Genomic DNA, 18,964 nt, shown 5'->3' on the forward strand with positions numbered 1-18,964 from the left:
TTTGATGGTAAGTTTAATGTGTTCTAAGAACACTCGTGGTGTCCTGAAATGTTCGTAGATGGTGTCCTGAAGATGCTGTCCGTATTGTTCATTGACAAGTTGAAAATGTTCTAAGAACTCTCGCGGTGTCCTGCAATGTTCGCAAATAAACAAAATGGGGTGCGTTCTAAGAACTCACGCGTTGTCCTGAAATGTTCGTAGGGGGTGTCCTGAAGACACTGTCCGTATTGTTCAATGGCAAGTTGAATGTGTTCTAAAAACACTTGTGGTCTCCTGAAATGTTTGCAAATGAACAAAATCGGGGTGTTCTGAGGACGCCGCCCGTATTGTTCTGTGGCAAGCTAAATGTGTTCTAAGAACACTTGTGGTGTCTTGAAATGTTCGCAAATAAACAAAATGAGGGTGTTCTAAGGACGCTCTCCGTATTGTTCGTTGTCAAGTTGAAAGTGTTCTAAGAACTCTCGCGTTGTCCTGAAATGTTCATAGTGAGTGTCCTGAAGACGCTGTCCGTATTGTTCTTTGTCAAGTTGATTGTGTTCTAAAAACACTTGTGGTCTCCTGAAATGTTCGCAAATGAACAAAATGGGGGTGTTCTGAGGACGCCGTCCGTATTGTTCTGTGGCAAGCTAAATGTGTTCTAAGAACACTTGTGGTGTCTTGAAATGTTCACAAATAAACAAAATGAGGGTGTTCTAAGGACGCTCTCCGTATTGTTCGTTGTCAAGTTGAAAGTGTTGTAAGAACACTTGTGGTGTCCTAAAATGTTCATAGGGGTTGTCCTGAAGATGCTGTCTGTATTGTTCGTTGTCAAGATGAAAATGTTCTAAGAACTTTTGCGGTGTCCTGAAATGTTCGTAGGGGTTGTCCTGAAGATGCTGTTCGTATTATTCGCTGGCAAGTTGAATGTGTTCTCAGAACACTTGCGGTGTCTTGAAATGTTCGCAAACAAACAAAATGGGGGTGTTCTGAGGACGCTGTCCGTATTGTTCGTTGTCAAGTTGAAAATGTTCTAAGAACACACGCGGTGTCCGTATTGTTCTTTGTCAAGTTGAATGTGTTCTAAGAACACTCGTGGTGTCCTGAAATGTTCGCAAATAAACACAATGGGGGTGTACTGAGGATGCTGTCTGTATTGTTCGATGGTAAGTTGAATGTGTTCTGAGAACACTCGTGGTGTCCTGAAATGTTCGTAGATGGTGTCCTGAAGACGCTTTCCGGATTGTTCGTTGACAAGTTGAATATGTTCTAAGAACTCTCACGGTGTCCTGCAATGTTCGCAAATAAACAAAATGGGGTGTGTTCTAAGAACTCACGCGTTGTCCTGAAATGTTCGTAGGGGGTGTCCTGAAGACACTGTCCGTATTGTTCAATGGCAAGTTGAATGTGTTCTAAGAACACTCATGGTGTCCTGAAATGTTCGCAAATAAACAAAATGGGGGTGTTCTGAGGATGCTGTCCGTATTGTTCGATGGTAAGTTGAATGTGTTCTAAGAAAACTCGTGGTGTCCTGAAATGTTCGTAGATGGTGTCCTGAAGAAGCTGTCCGTATTGTTCGTTGACAAGTTGAATATGTTCTAAGAACTCTCACGGTGTCCTGCAATGTTCGCAAATAAACAAAATGGGGTGTGTTCTAAGAACTCACACCTTGTCCTGAAATGTTTGTAGGGGGTGTCCTGAAGACACTGTCAGTATTGTTCAATGGCAAGTTGAATGTGTTCTAAAAACACTCGTGGTCTCCTGAAATGTTCGCAAATAAACAAAATGGGGGTGTTCTGAGGACGCTGTCTGTATTGTTCTGTGGCAAGCTGAATGTGTTCTAAGAACACTCGTGGTGTCTTGAAATGTTCACAAATAAACAAAATGGGTGTGTTCTAAGGACGCTGTCCGTATTGTTCGTTGTCAAGTTGAAAGTGTTCTAAGAACTCTCGCGATGTCCTGAAATGTTCGTAGTGAGTGACCTGAAGACTCTGTCCGTATTGTTCTTAGTCAAGTTGATTGTGTTCTAAGAACACTCGTGGTGTCCTAAAATGTTCGTAGGGGTCGTCCTGAAGATGCTGTCCGTATTGTTCGTTGTCAAGTTGAAAATGTTCTAAGAACTCTCGCGGTGTCCTGAAATGTTCGTAGCGGTTGTCCTGAAGATGCTGTTCGTATTGTTCGCTGGCAAGTTGAATGTGTTCTAAGAACACTCCCGGTGTCCTGAAATGTTCGCAAACAAACAAAATGGGGGTGTTCTGAGGACGCTGTCCGTATTGTTCGTTGTCAAGTTCAAAATGTTCTAAGAACACACGTGGTGTCCGTATTGTTCTTTGTCAAGTTGAATGTGTTCTAAGAACACTTGTGGTGTCCTGAAATGTTCGCAAATAAACAAAATGAGGGTGTTCTGAGGACGCTGTCCGTATTGTTCTTTGTCAAGTTGATTGTGTTCTAAGAACACTCGTGGTGTCCTGAAATGTTAACAAATAAACAAAATGAGGGTGTTCTGAGGATGCTGTCAGTATTGTTCGATGGTAAGTTGAATGTGTTCTAAGAACACTCGTGGTGTTCTGAAATGTTCGTAGATGGTGTCCTGAAGAAGCAGTCCGTATTGTTTGTTGACAAGTTGAACATGTTCTAAGAACTCTTGCAGTGTCCTGCAATGTTCGCAAATAAACAAAATGGGGGTGTGTTCTGAGAACTCACGCGTTGTCCTGAAATGTTCGTAGGGGGCGTCCTGAAGACGCTGTCCGTATTGTTCAATGGCAAGTTGAATGTGTTCTAAGAACACTTGTGGTGTCCTGAAATGTTCTCAAATAAACAAAATGGGGGTGTTCTGAGAACGCCGTCCGTATTGTTCTGTGGCAAGCTGAATGTGTTCTAAGAACACTCGCTGTGTCATGAAATGTTCGCAAACAAAGAAAATGGGGGTGTTCTGAGAACGCCGTCTGTATTGTTCGCTGGCAAGTTGAAAGTGTTCTAAGAACACACGCGGTGTCCGTATTGTTCTTTGTCAAGTTGAATGTTTTCTAAGGACACTCGCTTTGTCCTAAAATGTTCATAAAAAAACATAATGGGGGTGTTCTGAGGACGCTGTCCGTATTGTTCTTTGTCAAGTTGAATGTGTTCTAAGAACACTCGTGGTGTCCTGAAATGTTCGCAAATAAACAAAATAGGGGTGTTCTGAGGATGCTGTCCGTATTGTTCGATGGTAAGTTGAATGTGTTCTAAGAACACTTGTGGTGTCCTGAAATGTTCGTAGATGGTGTCCTGAAGAAGCAGTCCATATTGTTTGTTGACAAGTTGAACATGTTCTAAGAACTCTTGCAGTGTCCTGCAATGTTCGCAAATAAACAAAATGGGGGTGTGTTCTGAGAACTCACGCGTTGTCCTGAAATGTTCGTAGGGGGCGTCCTGAAGACGCTGTCCGTATTGTTCAATGGCAAGTTGAATGTGTTCTAAGAACACTTGTGGTGTCCTGAAATGTTCGCAAATAAACAAAATGGGGGTGTTCTGAGAACGCCGTCCGTATTGTTCTGTGGCAAGCTGAATGTGTTCTAAGAACACTCGTTGTGTCATGAAATGTTCGCAAACAAAGAAAATGGGGGTGTTCTGAGAACGCCGTCTGTATTGTTCGCTGGCAAGTTTAAAGTGTTCTAAGAACACACGCGGTGTCCGTATTGTTCTTTGTCAAGTTGAATGTTTTCTAAGGACACTCGCTTTGTCCTAAAATGTTCATAAAAAAACATAATGAGGGTGTTCTGAGGACGCTGTCCGTATTGTTCTTTGTCAAGTATAAATATGTTCTAAGAACACTCGTGGTGTCCTGAAATGTTCGCAAATAAACAAAATAGGGGTGTTCTGAGGATGCTGTCCGTATTGTTCGATGGTAAGTTGAATGTGTTCTAAGAACACTCGTGGTGTCCTGAAATGTTCGTAGATGGTGTCCTGAAGAAGCTGTCCGTATTGTTTGTTGACAAGTTGAACATGTTCTAAGAACTCTTGCAGTGTCCTGCAATGTTCGCAAATAAACAAAATGGGGGTGTGTTCTGAGAACTCACGCGTTGTCCTGAAATGTTCGTAGGGGGTGTCCTGAAGACGCTGTCCGTATTGTTCAATGGCAAGTTGAATGTGTTCTAAGAACACTTGTGGTGTCCTGAAATGTTCGCAAATAAACAAAATGGGGGTGTTCTGAGAACGCCGTCCGTATTGTTCTGTGGCAAGCTGAATGTGTTCTAAGAACACTCGCTGTGTCATGAAATGTTCGCAAACAAAGAAAATGGGGGTGTTCTGAGAACGCTGTCTGTATTGTTCGCTGGCAAGTTTAAAGTGTTCTAAGAACACACGCGGTGTCCGTATTGTTCTTTGTCAAGTTGAATGTTTTCTAAGGACACTCGCTTTGTCCTAAAATGTTCATAAAAAAACATAATGAGGGTGTTCTGAGGACGCTGTCCGTATTGTTCTTTGTCAAGTTGAATGTGTTCTAAGAACACTCGTGGTGTCCTGAAATGTTCGCAAATAAACAAAATAGGGGTGTTCTGAGGATGCTGTCCGTATTGTTCGATGGTAAGTTGAATGTGTTCTAAGAACACTCGTGGTGTCCTGAAATGTTCGTAGATGGTGTCCTGAAGAAGCTGTCCGTATTGTTTGTTGACAAGTTGAACATGTTCTAAGAACGCTTGCGGTGTCCTGCAATGTTCGCAAATAAACATAATGGGGGTGTGTTCTAAGCACTCACGCGTTGTCCTGAAATGTTCGTAGGGGGCGTCCGGAAGACGCTTTCCGTATTGTTCAATGGCAAGTTGAATGTGTTCTAAGAACACTTGTGGTGTCCTGAAATGTTCGCAAATAAACAAAATGAGGGTGTTCTGAGGTGCTGTCCGTATTGTTCTTTGTCAAGTTGATTGTGTTCTAAGAACACTCGTGGTGTCCTGAAATGTTCACAAATAAACAAAATGAGGGTGTTCTGTGGATGCTGTCAGTATTGTTCGATGGTAAGTTGAATGTGTTCTAAGAACACTCGTGGTGTTCTGAAATGTTCGTAGATGGTGTCCTGAAGAAGCAGTCCGTATTGTTTGTTGACAAGTTGAACATGTTCTAAGAACTCTTGCAGTGTCCTGCAATGTTCGCAAATAAACAAAATGGGGGTGTGTTCTGAGAACTCACGCGTTGTCCTGAAATGTTCGCAAATAAACAAAATAGGGGTGTTCTGAGGATGCTGTCCGTATTGTTCGATGGTAAGTTGAATGTGTTCTAAGAACACTCGTGGTGTCCTGAAATGTTCGTAGATGGTGTCCTGAAGAAGCTGTCCGTATTGTTTGTTGACAAGTTGAACATGTTCTAAGAACTCTTGCAGTGTCCTGCAATGTTCGCAAATAAACAAAATGGGGGTGTGTTCTGAGAACTCACGCGTTGTCCTGAAATGTTCGTAGGGGGTGTCCTGAAGACGCTGTCCGTATTGTTCAATGGCAAGTTGAATGTGTTCTAAGAACACTTGTGGTGTCCTGAAATGTTCGCAAATAAACAAAATGGGGGTGTTCTGAGAACGCCGTCCGTATTGTTCTGTGGCAAGCTGAATGTGTTCTAAGAACACTCGCTGTGTCATGAAATGTTCGCAAACAAAGAAAATGGGGGTGTTCTGAGAACGCTGTCTGTATTGTTCGCTGGCAAGTTTAAAGTGTTCTAAGAACACACGCGGTGTCCGTATTGTTCTTTGTCAAGTTGAATGTTTTCTAAGGACACTCGCTTTGTCCTAAAATGTTCATAAAAAAACATAATGAGGGTGTTCTGAGGACGCTGTCCGTATTGTTCTTTGTCAAGTTGAATGTGTTCTAAGAACACTCGTGGTGTCCTGAAATGTTCGCAAATAAACAAAATAGGGGTGTTCTGAGGATGCTGTCCGTATTGTTCGATGGTAAGTTGAATGTGTTCTAAGAACACTCGTGGTGTCCTGAAATGTTCGTAGATGGTGTCCTGAAGAAGCTGTCCGTATTGTTTGTTGACAAGTTGAACATGTTCTAAGAACGCTTGCGGTGTCCTGCAATGTTCGCAAATAAACATAATGGGGGTGTGTTCTAAGCACTCACGCGTTGTCCTGAAATGTTCGTAGGGGGCGTCCGGAAGACGCTTTCCGTATTGTTCAATGGCAAGTTGAATGTGTTCTAAGAACACTTGTGGTGTCCTGAAATGTTCGCAAATAAACAAAATGAGGGTGTTCTGAGGTGCTGTCCGTATTGTTCTTTGTCAAGTTGATTGTGTTCTAAGAACACTCGTGGTGTCCTGAAATGTTCACAAATAAACAAAATGAGGGTGTTCTGAGGATGCTGTCAGTATTGTTCGATGGTAAGTTGAATGTGTTCTAAGAACACTCGTGGTGTTCTGAAATGTTCGTAGATGGTGTCCTGAAGAAGCAGTCCGTATTGTTTGTTGACAAGTTGAACATGTTCTAAGAACTCTTGCAGTGTCCTGCAATGTTCGCAAATAAACAAAATGGGGGTGTGTTCTGAGAACTCACGCGTTGTCCTGAAATGTTCGTAGGGGGCGTCCTGAAGACGCTGTCCGTATTGTTCAATGGCAAGTTGAATGTGTTCTAAGAACACTTGTGGTGTCCTGAAATGTTCGCAAATTACAAAATGGGGGTGTTCTGAGAACGCCGTCCGTATTGTTCTGTGGCAAGCTGAATGTGTTCTAAGAACACTCGCTGTGTCATGAAATGTTCGCAAACAAAGAAAATGGGGGTGTTCTGAGAACGCCGTCTGTATTGTTCGCTGGCAAGTTGAAAGTGTTCTAAGAACACACGCGGTGTCCGTATTGTTCTTTGTCAAATTGAATGTTTTCTAAGGACACTCGCTTTGTCCTAAAATGTTCATAAAAAAACATAATGGGGGTGTTCTGAGGACGCTGTCCGTATTGTTCTTTGTCAAGTTGAATGTGTTCTAAGAACACTCGTGGTGTCCTGAAATGTTCGCAAATAAACAAAATAGGGGTGTTCTGAGGATGCTGTCCGTATTGTTCGATGGTAAGTTGAATGTGTTCTAAGAACACTTGTGGTGTCCTGAAATGTTCGTAGATGGTGTCCTGAAGAAGCAGTCCATATTGTTTGTTGACAAGTTGAACATGTTCTAAGAACTCTTGCAGTGTCCTGCAATGTTCGCAAATAAACAAAATGGGGGTGTGTTCTGAGAACTCACGCGTTGTCCTGAAATGTTCGTAGGGGGCGTCCTGAAGAAGCTGTCCGTATTGTTCAATGGCAAGTTGAATGTGTTTTAAGAACACTTGTGGTGTCCTGAAATGTTCGCAAATAAACAAAATGGGGGTGTTCTGAGAACGTTGTCCGTATTGTTCTGTGGCAAGCTGAATGTGTTCTAAGAACACTCGCTGTGTCATGAAATGTTCGCAAACAAAGAAAATGGGGGTGTTCTGAGAACGCCGTCTGTATTGTTCGCTGGCAAGTTGAAAGTGTTCTAAGAACACACGCGGTGTCCGTATTGTTCTTTGTCAAGTTGAATGTTTTCTAAGGACACTCGCTTTGTCCTAAAATGTTCATAAAAAAACATAATGAGGGTGTTCTGAGGACGCTGTCCGTATTGTTCTTTGTCAAGTTGAATGTGTTCTAAGAACACTCGTGGTGTCCTGAAATGTTCGCAAATAAACAAAATAGGGGTGTTCTGAGGATGCTGTCCGTATTCTTCGATGGTAAGTTGAATGTGTTCTAAGAACACTCGTGGTGTCCTGAAATGTTCGTAGATGGTGTCCTGAAGAAGCTGTCCGTATTGTTTGTTGACAAGTTGAACATGTTCTAAGAACGCTTGCGGTGTCCTGCAATGTTCGCAAATAAACATAATGGGGGTGTGTTCTAAGAACTCACGCGTTGTCCTGAAATGTTCGTAGGGGGCGTCCGGAAGACGCTTTCCGTATTGTTCAATGGCAAGTTGAATGTGTTCTAAGAACACTTGTGGTGTCCTGAAATGTTCGCAAATAAACAAAATGGGGGTGTTCTGAGGACGCCGTCCGTATGGTTCTGTGGCAAGCTGAATGTGTTCTAAGAACACTCCCGGTGTCATGAAATATTCGCAAATAAACAAAATGGGGGTGTTCTGAGGACGCTGTCCCTATTGTTCTTTGTCAAGTTGATTGTGTTCTAAGAACACTCGTGGTGTCCTAACATGTTCGTAGGGGGTGTCCTGAAGACGCTGTCCATATTGTTCTTTGTCAAGTTGATTGTGTTCTAAGAACACTCGTGGTGTCCTAAAATGTTCGTAGGGGGTCTCCTGAAGACGCTGTCCGTATTGTTCGTTGTCAAGTTGAAAATGTTCCAAGAACTCTCGCGGTGTCCTGAAATGTTCATAGGGGGTGTCCTGAAGACGCTGTTCGTATTGTTCGCTGGCAAGTTGAATGTGTTCTCAGAACACTCGCGGTGTCCTGAAATGTTCGCAAACAAACAAAATGGGGGTGTTCTGAGGACGCTGTCTGTATTGTTTGTTGTCAAGTTGAAAGTGTTCTAAGAACACACGTGGTGTCCGTATTGTTCTTTGTCAGTTGAATGTGTTCTAAGAACACTTGTGGTGTCCTGAAATGTTCGCAAATAAACAAAATGGGGGTGTTCTGAGGACGCTGTCCGTATTGTTCTTTGTCAAGTTGAATGTGTTCTAAGAACACTCGTGGTGTCCTGAAATGTTCGCAAATAAACAAAATGGGGGTGTTCTGAGGATGCTGTCCGTATTGTTCGATGGTAAGTTGAATGTGTTCTAAGAACACTCGTGGTGTCCTGAAATGTTCGTACATGGTGTCCTGAAGAAGCAGTCCGTATTGTTTGTTGACAAGTTGAACATGTTCTAAGAACTCTTGCGGTGTCCTGCAATGTTCGCAAATAAACAAAATGGGGGTGTGTTCTGAGAACTCACGCGTTGTCCTGAAATGTTCGTAGGGGGCGTCCTGAAGACGCTGTCCGTATTGTTCAATGGCAAGTTGAATGTGTTCTAAGAACACTTGTGGTGTCCTGAAATGTTCGCAAATAAACAAAATGGGGGTGTTCTGAGAACACCGTCCGTATTGTTCTGTGGTAAGCTGAATGTGTTCTAAGAACACTCGCGTTGTCATGAAATGTTCGCAAACAAACAAAATGGGGGTGTTCTGAGAACACCGTCTGTATTGTTCGCTGGCAAGTTGAATGTGTTCGCAGAACACTCGCGGTGTCCTGAAATGTTCGCAAACAAACAAAATGGGGGTGTTCTGAGGACGCTGTCCGTATTGTTCGTTGTCAAGTTGAAAGTGTTCTAAGAACACATGCGTTGTCCGTATTGTTCTTTGTCAAGTTGAGTGTTTTCTAAGGACACTCGCTGTGTCCTAAAATGTTCATAAAAAAACATAATGGGGGTGTTCTGAGGACGCTGTCCGTATTGTTCTTTGTCAAGTTGAATGTGTTCTAAGAACACTCGTGGTGTCCTGAAATGTTCGCAAATAAACAAAATAGGGGTGTTCTGAGGATGCTGTCCGTATTGTTCAATGGTAAGTTGAATGTGTTCTAAGAACACTCACGGTGTCCTGAAATGTTCGTAGATGGTGTCCTGAAGAAGCTGTCCGTATTGTTTATTGACAAGTTGAACATGTTCTAAGAACTCTTGCGGTGTCCTGCAATGTTAGCAAATAAACATAATGGGGGTGTGTTCTAAGAACTCACGCGTTGTCCTGAAATATTCGTAGGGGGCGTCCTGAAGACGTAGTCCGTATTGTTCAATGGCAAGTTGAATGTGTTCTAAGATCACTTGTGGTGTCCTGAAATGTTCGCAAATAAACAAAATGGGGGTGTTCTGAGGACGCTGTCCGTATTGTTCCGTGGCAAGCTGAATGTGTTCTAAGAACACTCGCGGTGTCATGAAATGTTCGCAAATAAACAAAATGGGGTGTTCTGAGGACGCTGTCCGTATTGTTCTTTGTCAAGTTGATTGTGTTCTAAGAACACTCATGGTGTCCTAACATGTTCGTAGGGGGTGTCCTGATATGATATGATAAGGCATTTGTAACGCGCCTATACACAAGTGTTTCAAGGCGCGACGAGGCAGGGGGGGGAACAAGGGGAGACAGACAACGATCTTACTAGGCCAGTTTTCATTCAGATCGCGCAAGTGCAAGGGTAGAGGGGAAGGGAAAAGTGCATGGGGGAAGGGAGAGGGGAAAGTGCAGTACAGGGTTATAAGCATACAGCATACAGGATAAATAACAAGGGCCAGCTGGTGGCAAGTGCGAGGTAAGTGCAGACAAGTGCTGGGAAGGGGGGCTGTATGGATACAGACACAGTCCCGTAGTGCAGGGGTTGCCGTGGAGGCAGTGCAGGGGAGAGTGGCTGGGCCGAGAACGGTGAATGGCCCAGTTGCAGATTCAGTGCAGTTTCAGTAGTATTAGCAGGGGAGAGGGGGAGAGAAAGCGGAGGCAAAGAGGAAGGTTTTGAGGTGCTTCCGGAACCGGAGGTGGTTCTCCTCAAGTTTCAGGGAGGTAGGAAGGCTGTTCCAGAGGGAGGCCCCTGCAGTGGAAAGAGATCTGCCCCCAACTTGTTGTTTGGAGAAGCGGCTGACCCTGAGGGAGTTGGAGGCGGATGAGCGAAGAGCTCGAGAAGGAAGATATTTAGGAAGAGAGAGTTGAAGGTATTTTGGCCCAAGGCCCCAGACGGCCTTGTGGACAATGCAGAGGGTTTTGAACTTGATCCTCGCGGTCACTGGGAGCCAGTGTAGTGATTTCAGTCCTGGAGAGATACGGTCCCTGGGCTTGAGGCGAAGGACAAGTCTTGCAGTCCTGTTCTGGATGAGTTGCAAAGGGCGGAGAGTAGAGGCGGGCAGATTAAGATAGAGGCTGTTACAGTAGTCCAGCTTAGAGAGAACCAGGGCTCTAGAGACAGTGAGCTTCTGGGGGAAGGAGAGGAAAGGAAGGATACCTCTGAGGAGGTGTAGCTGGTAGTGTGACTTCTTAGATACGTCGGATATGTGAGGAGAGAAGGAGGGTGTGGAGTCGAAGATGACCCCAAGGTTTTTTGCCTTGCAGGTAGGAGTAGGAAGAGGGCCCAGAGAGGCCGGCCAGAGAGCAGCAGGGAAGGAGGGAGTGGGAGTGCCGATGAGTAGAATCTCAGTCTTACTGGCATTAAGGCAGAGGTCGTTGGCGGCACACCATTCCTGGATAGCAGAAAGACAGTCAGAGATGAGGGAAGGAGAAGAGGAGGCCGAGGGTAGCCTGAAAATGAGTTGGGTATCATCCGCATAGCACTGAAAGTAGGGGCAGAGAGCGGCGATGTGGTGGGCGAAAAGTGCCAGATACTGGTTGAACAGCCAGGGAGAGAGGTTAGATCCCTGGGGGACACCACAGGTAGAGAAGAAGATGTCAGAGAGGAAAGACCTCAGTTGGACCTGGGAGGGTCGATTTGAGAGGAAAGAGGTCAGCCATGTCAGAGCCTGACCAGTGATACCGAGGTTATCACGGAGACGGTTGAGCAGGATGGTATGTTGACAGTATCAAAGGCAGAAGAGAGATCAAGCAAAATGAGAACACATGGAATGTTAGAGTCAAGGTTCGAGAGCAGGTCCTCACGGATGTTCAGGAGAGCAGTTTCCGTGCTTCTGGCAGCTCTGAAGCCAGACTGATGGTCATGAAGACTACCAACACATTCAGCATGGAGATTAAGCTGGGAGATGGCCAGTTTCTCCAGGAGCTTGCCCAGGAAGGGAGTGATAGAGATTGGGCGATAGTTAGCTGGGCAGGAAGGGTCGGAAGAGGGTTTCTTAAGAAGGGGGTGCACAAGGGAGTGCTTGAGAGGGGATGGGAAGACTCCAGAGGCGAAGGAGTGATTGCAGAAGTCAGCAAGGGCAGGAGTCAAGGAGTCAATGTGGTCCTTGATAGTTTTGGAGGAACAGGGGTGGACCTGTTTTGATGAGACTTTCATAGATCGGACTTGTCTTGAAACCTCGTCAGCAGAAAAAAGGGGAAAGGAAGAGAAGGAGAGAGGAGGGGTGGCTGCAGAAGAGCCAGAGGAAGGGCAGGGAATAGAGGGGGGCAGGTTATAGGAGGAGAGTGAGGACAGGATGTCCTGAGTTTTTGAAATGAAGTGAGAGGCCAGTGCCGTGCAGAGGGCCTGGGAGGGGACAGGAGAGGTAGAGACTGCAGCAGGGTTGGCCAGCTCCTTGCAGATTTTAAAGAGTTCGGCCGAATTGTTAGATGCCGCAGAGATGCGGGCTTGGATAAGGGCTCTCTTCTTGGTGAGAACGGAGAGCCGGTATTGCCTTTGGAGCAGGCGACAGGCCAGTTTGTCAGAGGATGAACATGAAGCACACCATTTCCTCTCTGCCACCCTGCACTTGCGCTTAAGGGTGACGAGATCCGAGTCATACCAGGAGTTACATTTGGCTTTGGGCTTCAGGCGGATTCTCATGACAGGGGCAAGGATATCAAGAGTATCAGATATAGCAGAGTGGAGAGTGGAGAGGGCTGTGTCCTGAAGACGCTGTCCATATTGTTCTTAGTCAAGTTGATTGTGTTCTAAGAACACTCGTGGTGTCCTAAAATGTTCGTAGGGGTTGTCCTGAAGATGCTGTCCGTATTGTTCGTTGTCAAGTTGAAAATGTTCTAAGAACTCTCGCGGTGTCCTGAAATGTTCGTAGGGGTTGTCCTGAAGATGCTGTTCGTATTGTTCGCTGGCAAGTTGAATGTGTTCTCAGAACACTCGCGGTGTCCTGAAATGTTCGCAAACAAACAAAATGGGGGTGTTCTGAGGATGCTGTCTGTATTGTTCGTTGTCAAGTTCAAAATGTTCTAAGAACACACGCGGTGTCCGTATTGTTCTTTGTCAAGTTGAATGTGTTCTAAGAACACTTGTGGTGTCCTGAAATGTTCGCAAATAAACAAAATAGGGGTGTTCTGAGGATGCTGTCCATATTGTTCGATGGTAAGTTGAATGTGTTCTAAGAACACTCGTGGTGTCCTGAAATGTTCGTAGATGGTGTCCTGAAGAAGCTGTCCGTATTGTTTGTTGACAAGTTAAACATGTTCTAAGAACTCGTGCGGTGTCCTGCAATGTTCGCAAATAAACAAAATGGGGGTGTGTTCTAAGAACTATCGTGGTGTCCTGAAATGTTCGCAAATAAACAAAATGGGGGTGTTCTGAGGATGCTGTCCGTATTGTTCTGTGGTTCTGTGGCAAGCTGAATGTGTTCTAAGAACACTCGTGGTGTCTTGAAATGTTTGCAAATAAACAAAATGGGGGTGTCCTGAAGACGCTGGCCATATTGTTCTTAGTCAAGTTGATTGTGTTCTAAGAACACTCGTGGTGTCCTAAAATGTTCGTAGGGGTTGTCCGGAAGATGCTGTCCATATTGTTCGTTGTCAAGTTGAAAATGTTCTAAGAACTCTCGCTGTGTTCTGAAATGTTCGTAGGGGTTGTCCTGAAGATGCTGTTCGTATTGTTCGCTGGCAAGTTGAATGTGTTCTCAGAACACTCGCGGTGTCCTGAAATGTTCGCTAACAAACAAAATGGGGGTGTTCTGAGGACGCTCTCCGTATTGTTTGTTGTCAAGTTGAAAGTGTTCTAAGAACACATGCGGTGTCCGTATTGTTCTTTGTCAAGTTGAATGTGTTCTAAGATCACTCGTGGTGTCCTGAAATGTTCGCAAATAAACAAAATGGGGGTGTTCTGAGGATGCTGTCCGTATTGTTCGATGGTAAATTGAATGTGTTCTAAGAACACTCATGGTGTCCTGAAATGTTCGTAGATGGTGTCCTGAAGAAGCTGTCCATATTGTTCGTTGTCAAGTTGAACATGTTCTAAGAACTCTTGCGGTTTCCTGCAATGTTCGCAAATAAACAAAATGGGGGTCTGTTCTAAGAACTCACGCGTTGTCCTGAAATGTTCGTAAGAGGTGTCCTGAAGACGCTGTCCGTATTGTTCGATGGCAAGTTGAATGTGTTCTAAGAACACTCGTGGTGTCCTGAAATGTTCGCAAATAAACAAAATGGGGGTGTTCTGAGGACGCTGTACGTCTTGTTCTGTGGCAAGCTGAATGTGTTCTAAGAACACTCGCAGTGTCATGAAATGTTCGCAAATAAACAAAATGGGGGTGTTCTGAGGACGCTGTCCGTATTGTTCTTTGTCAAGTTGATTTTGTTCTAAGAACACTCGTCCTGTCCTAACATGTTCGTAGGGGGTGTCCTGAAGACGCCGTCCATATTGTTCTTTGTCAAGTTGATTGTGCTCTAAGAACACTCGTGGTGTCCTAAAATGTTCGTAGGGGGTCTCCTGAAGACGCTGTCCGTATTGTTCGTTGTCAAGTTGAAAATGTTCCAAGAACTCTTGCGGTGTCCTGAAATGTTCGTAGGGGGTGTCCTGAAGACGCTGTTCGTATTGTTCGCTGGCAAGTTGAATGTGTTCTCAGAACACTCGCGGTGTCCTGAAATGTTCGCAAACAAACAAAATGGGGGTGTTCTGAGGACGCTGTCCGTCTTGTTCGTTGTCAAGTTGAAAGTTTTCTAAGAACACACGCAGTGTCCATATTGTTCTTTGTCATGTTGAATGTGTTCTAAGGACACTCGCTGTGTCCTAAAATGTTTGTAAATAAACATAATGGGGGTGTTCTGAGGACGCTGTCCGTATTGTTCTTTGTCAAGTTGAATGTGTTCTAAGAACACTCGTGGTATCCTTTAATGTTCGCAAATAAACAAAATGGGGGTGTTCTGAGGATGCTGTCCGTAATGTTCGATGGTAAGTTGAATGTGTTCTAAGAACACTCATGGTGTCCTGAAATGTTCGTAGATGGTGTCCTGAAGAAGCTGTCCATATTGTTCGTTGTCAAGTTGAACATGTTCTAAGAACTCTTGCGGTGTCCTGCAATGTTCGCAAATAAACAAAATGGGGGTGTGTTCTAAGAACTCACGCGTTGTCCTGAAATGTTCGTAAGAGGTGTCCTGAAGACGCTGTCCGTATTGTTCGATGGCAAGTTCAATGTGTTCTAAGAACACACGTGGTGTCCTGAAATGTTCGCAAATAAACAAAATGGGGGTGTTCTGAGGACACTGTACGTCTTGTTCTGTGGCAAGCTGAATGTGTTCTAAGAACACTCGTGGTGTCTTGAAATGTTTGCAAATAAACAAAATGGGGGTGTCCTGAAGACGCTGGCCATATTGTTCTTAGTCAAGTTGATTGTGTTCTAAGAACACTCGTGGTGTCCTAAAATGTTCGTAGGGGTTGTCCGGAAGATGCTGTCCATATTGTTCGTTGTCAAGTTGAAAATTTTCTAAGAACTCTCGCTGTGTTCTGAAATGTTCGTAGGGGTTGTCCTGAAGATGCTGTTCGTATTGTTCGCTGGCAAGTTGAATGTGTTCTCAGAACACTCGCGGTGTCCTGAAATGTTCGCAAACAAACAAAATGGGGGTGTTCTGAGGACGCTCTCCGTATTGTTTGTTGTCAAGTTGAAAGTGTTCTAAGAACACATGCAGTGTCCGTATTGTTCTTTGTCAAGTTGAATGTGTTCTAAGAACACTTGTGGTGTCCTGAAATGTTCGCAAATAAACAAAATGGGGGTGTTCTGAGGACGCTGTCCGTATTGTTCTTTGTCAAGTTGAATGTGTTCTAAGAACACTCGTGGTGTCCTGAAATGTTCGCAAATAAACAAAATGGGGGTGTTCTGAGGATGCTGTCCGTATTGTTCGATGGTAAGTTGAATGTGTTCTAAGAACACTCATGGTGTCCTGAAATGTTCGTAGATGGTGTCCTGAAGAAGCTGTCCATATTGTTCGTTGTCAAGTTGAACATGTTCTAAGAACTCTTGCGGTTTCCTGCAATGTTCGCAAATAAACAAAATGGGGGTGTGTTCTAAGAACTCACGCGTTGTCCTGAAATGTTCGTAAGAGGTGTCCTGAAGACGCTGTCCGTATTGTTCGATGGCAAGTTGAATGTGTTCTAAGAACACTCGTGGTGTCCTGAAATGTTCGCAAAAAAAACAAAATGGGGGTGTTCTGACGACGCTGTACGTCTTGTTCTGTGGCAAGCTGAATGTGTTCTAAGAACACTTGCGGTGTCATGAAATGTTCGCAAATAAACAAAATGGGGGTGTTCTGAGGACGCTGTCCGTATTGTTCTTTGTCAAGTTGATTTTGTTCTAAGAACACTCGTCCTGTCCTAACATGTTCGTAGGGGGTGTCCTGAAGACGCTGTCCATATTGTTCTTTGTCAAGTTGATTGTGTTCTAAGAACACTCGTGGTGTCCTAAAATGTTCGTAGGGGGTGTCCTGAAGACGCTGTTCGTATTGTTCGCTGGCAAGTTGAATGTGTTCTCAGAACACTCGCAGTGTCCTGAAATGTTCGCAAACAAACAAAATGGGGGTGTTCTGAGGACACTGTCTGTCTTGTTCGTTGTCAAGTTGAAAGTTTTCTAAGAACACACGCAGTGTCCATATTGTTCTTTGTCAAGTTGAATGTGTTCTAAGGACACTCGCTGTGTCCTAAAATGTTTGTAAATAAACATAATGGGGGTGTTCTGAGGACGCTGTCCGTATTGTTCTTTGTCAAGTTGAATGTGTTCTAAGAACACTCGTGGTATCCTTTAATGTTCGCAAATAAACAAAATGGGGGTGTTCTGAGGATGCTGTCCGTATTGTTCGATTGTAAATTGAATGTGTTCTACTAAGAACACTCGTGGTGTCCTGAAATGTTCGTAGATGGTGTCCTGAAGATGCTGTCCGTATTGTCCTTTTGACAAGTTGAATATATGTTCTAAGAACTCTTGTGGTGTCCTGCAATGTTCGCATATAAACAAAATGGGGTGTGTTCTAAGAACTCACACCTTGTCCTGAAATGTTTGTAGGGGGTGTCCTGAAGACACTGTCAGTATTGTTCAATGGCAAGTTGAATGTGTTCTAAAAACACTCGTGGTCTCCTGAAATGTTCGCAAATAAACAAAATGGGGGTGTTCTGAGGACGCTGTCTGTATTGTTCTGTGGCAAGCTGAATGTGTTCTAAGAACACTCGTGGTGTCTTGAAATGTTCACAAATAAACAAAATGGGTGTATTCTAAGGACACTGTCCGTATTGTTCGTTGTCAAGTTGAAAGTGTTCTAAGAACTCTCGCGATGTCCTGAAATGTTCGTAGTGAGTGTCCTGAAGACGCTGTCCGTATTGTTCTTAGTCAAGTTGATTGTGTTCTAAGAACACTCGTGGTGTCCTAAAATGTTCGTAGGGGTCGTCCTGAAGATGTAGTCCGTATTGTTCGTTGTCAAGTTGAAAATGTTCTAAGAACTCTTGCGGTGTCCTGAAATGTTCGTAGGGGTTGTCCTGAAGATACTGTTCGTATTGTTCGCTGGCAAGTTCAATGTGTTCTAAGAACACACGTGGTGTCCTGAAATGTTCGCAAATAAACAAAATGGGGGTGTTCTGAGGACGCTGTACGTCTTGTTCTGTGGCAAGCTGAATGTGTTCTAAGAACACTCGTGGTGTCTTGAAATGTTTGCAAATAAACAAAATGGGGGTGTCCTGAAGACGCTGGCCATATTGTTCTTAGTCAAGTTGATTGTGTTCTAAGAACACTCGTGGTGTCCTAAAATGTTCGTAGGGGTTGTCCGGAAGATGCTGTCCATATTGTTCGTTGTCAAGTTGAAAATGTTCTAAGAACTCTCGCTGTGTTCTGAAATGTTCGTAGGGGTTGTCCTGAAGATGCTGTTCGTATTGTTCGCTGGCAAGTTGAATGTGTTCTCAGAACACTCGCGGTGTCCTGAAATGTTCGCAAACAAACAAAATGGGGGTGTTCTGAGGACGCTCTCCGTATTGTTTGTTGTCAAGTTGAAAGTGTTCTAAGAACACATGCGGTGTCCGTATTGTTCTTTGTCAAGTTGAATGTGTTCTAAGAACACTTGTGGTGTCCTGAAATGTTCGCAAACAAACAAAATGGGGGTGTTCTGAGGACGCTGTCTGTCTTGTTCGTTGTCAAGTTGAAAGTTTTCTAAGAACACACGCAGTGTCCATATTGTTCTTTGTCAAGTTGAATGTGTTCTAAGGACACTCGCTGTGTCCTAAAATGTTTGTAAATAAACATAATGGGGGTGTTCTGAGGACGCTGTCCGTATTGTTCTTTGTCAAGTTGAATGTGTTCTAAGAACACTCGTGGTATCCTTTAATGTTCGCAAATAAACAAAATGGGGGTGTTCTGAGGATGCTGTCCGTATTGTTCGATGGTAAATTGAATGTGTTCTAAGAACACTCGTGGTGTCCTGAAATGTTCGTAGATGGTGTCCTGAAGATGCTGTCCGTATTGTCCGTTGACAAGTTGAATATATGTTCTAAGAACTCTTGCGGTGTCCTGCAATGTTCGCATATAAACAAAATGGGGTGTGTTCTAAGAACTCACACCTTGTCCTGAAATGTTTGTAGGGGGTGTCCTGAAGACACTGTCAGTATTGTTCAATGGCAAGTTGAATGTGTTCTAAAAACACTCGTGGTCTCCTGAAATGTTCGCAAATAAACAAAATGGGGGTGTTCTGAGGACGCTGTCTGTATTGTTCTGTGGCAAGCTGAATGTGTTCTAAGAACACTCGTGGTGTCTTGAAATATTCACAAATAAACAAAATGGGTGTATTCTAAGGACACTGTCCGTATTGTTCGTTGTCAAGTTGAAAGTGTTCTAAGAACTCTCGCGATGTCCTGAAATGTTCGTAGTGAGTGTCCTGAAGACGCTGTCCGTATTGTTCTTAGTCAAGTTGATTGTGTTCTAAGAACACTCGTGGTGTCCTAAAATGTTCGTAGGGGTCGTCCTGAAGATGCAGTCCGTATTGTTCGTTGTCAAGTTGAAAATGTTCTAAGAACTCTCGCGGTGTCCTGAAATGTTCGTAGGGGTTGTCCTGAAGATGCTGTTCGTATTGTTCGCTGGCAAGTTGAATGTGTTCTAAGAACACTCCCGGTGTCCTGAAATGTTCGCAAACAAACAAAATGGGGGTGTTCTGAGGACGCTGTCCGTATTGTTCGTTGTCA

This window comes from Ambystoma mexicanum, chromosome 8 (genome assembly GCF_040938575.1).
Source record: "Ambystoma mexicanum isolate Mex_15411 chromosome 8, UKY_AmexF1_1, whole genome shotgun sequence".
In the NCBI taxonomy this organism is placed as follows: Eukaryota; Metazoa; Chordata; class Amphibia; order Caudata; family Ambystomatidae; genus Ambystoma; species Ambystoma mexicanum.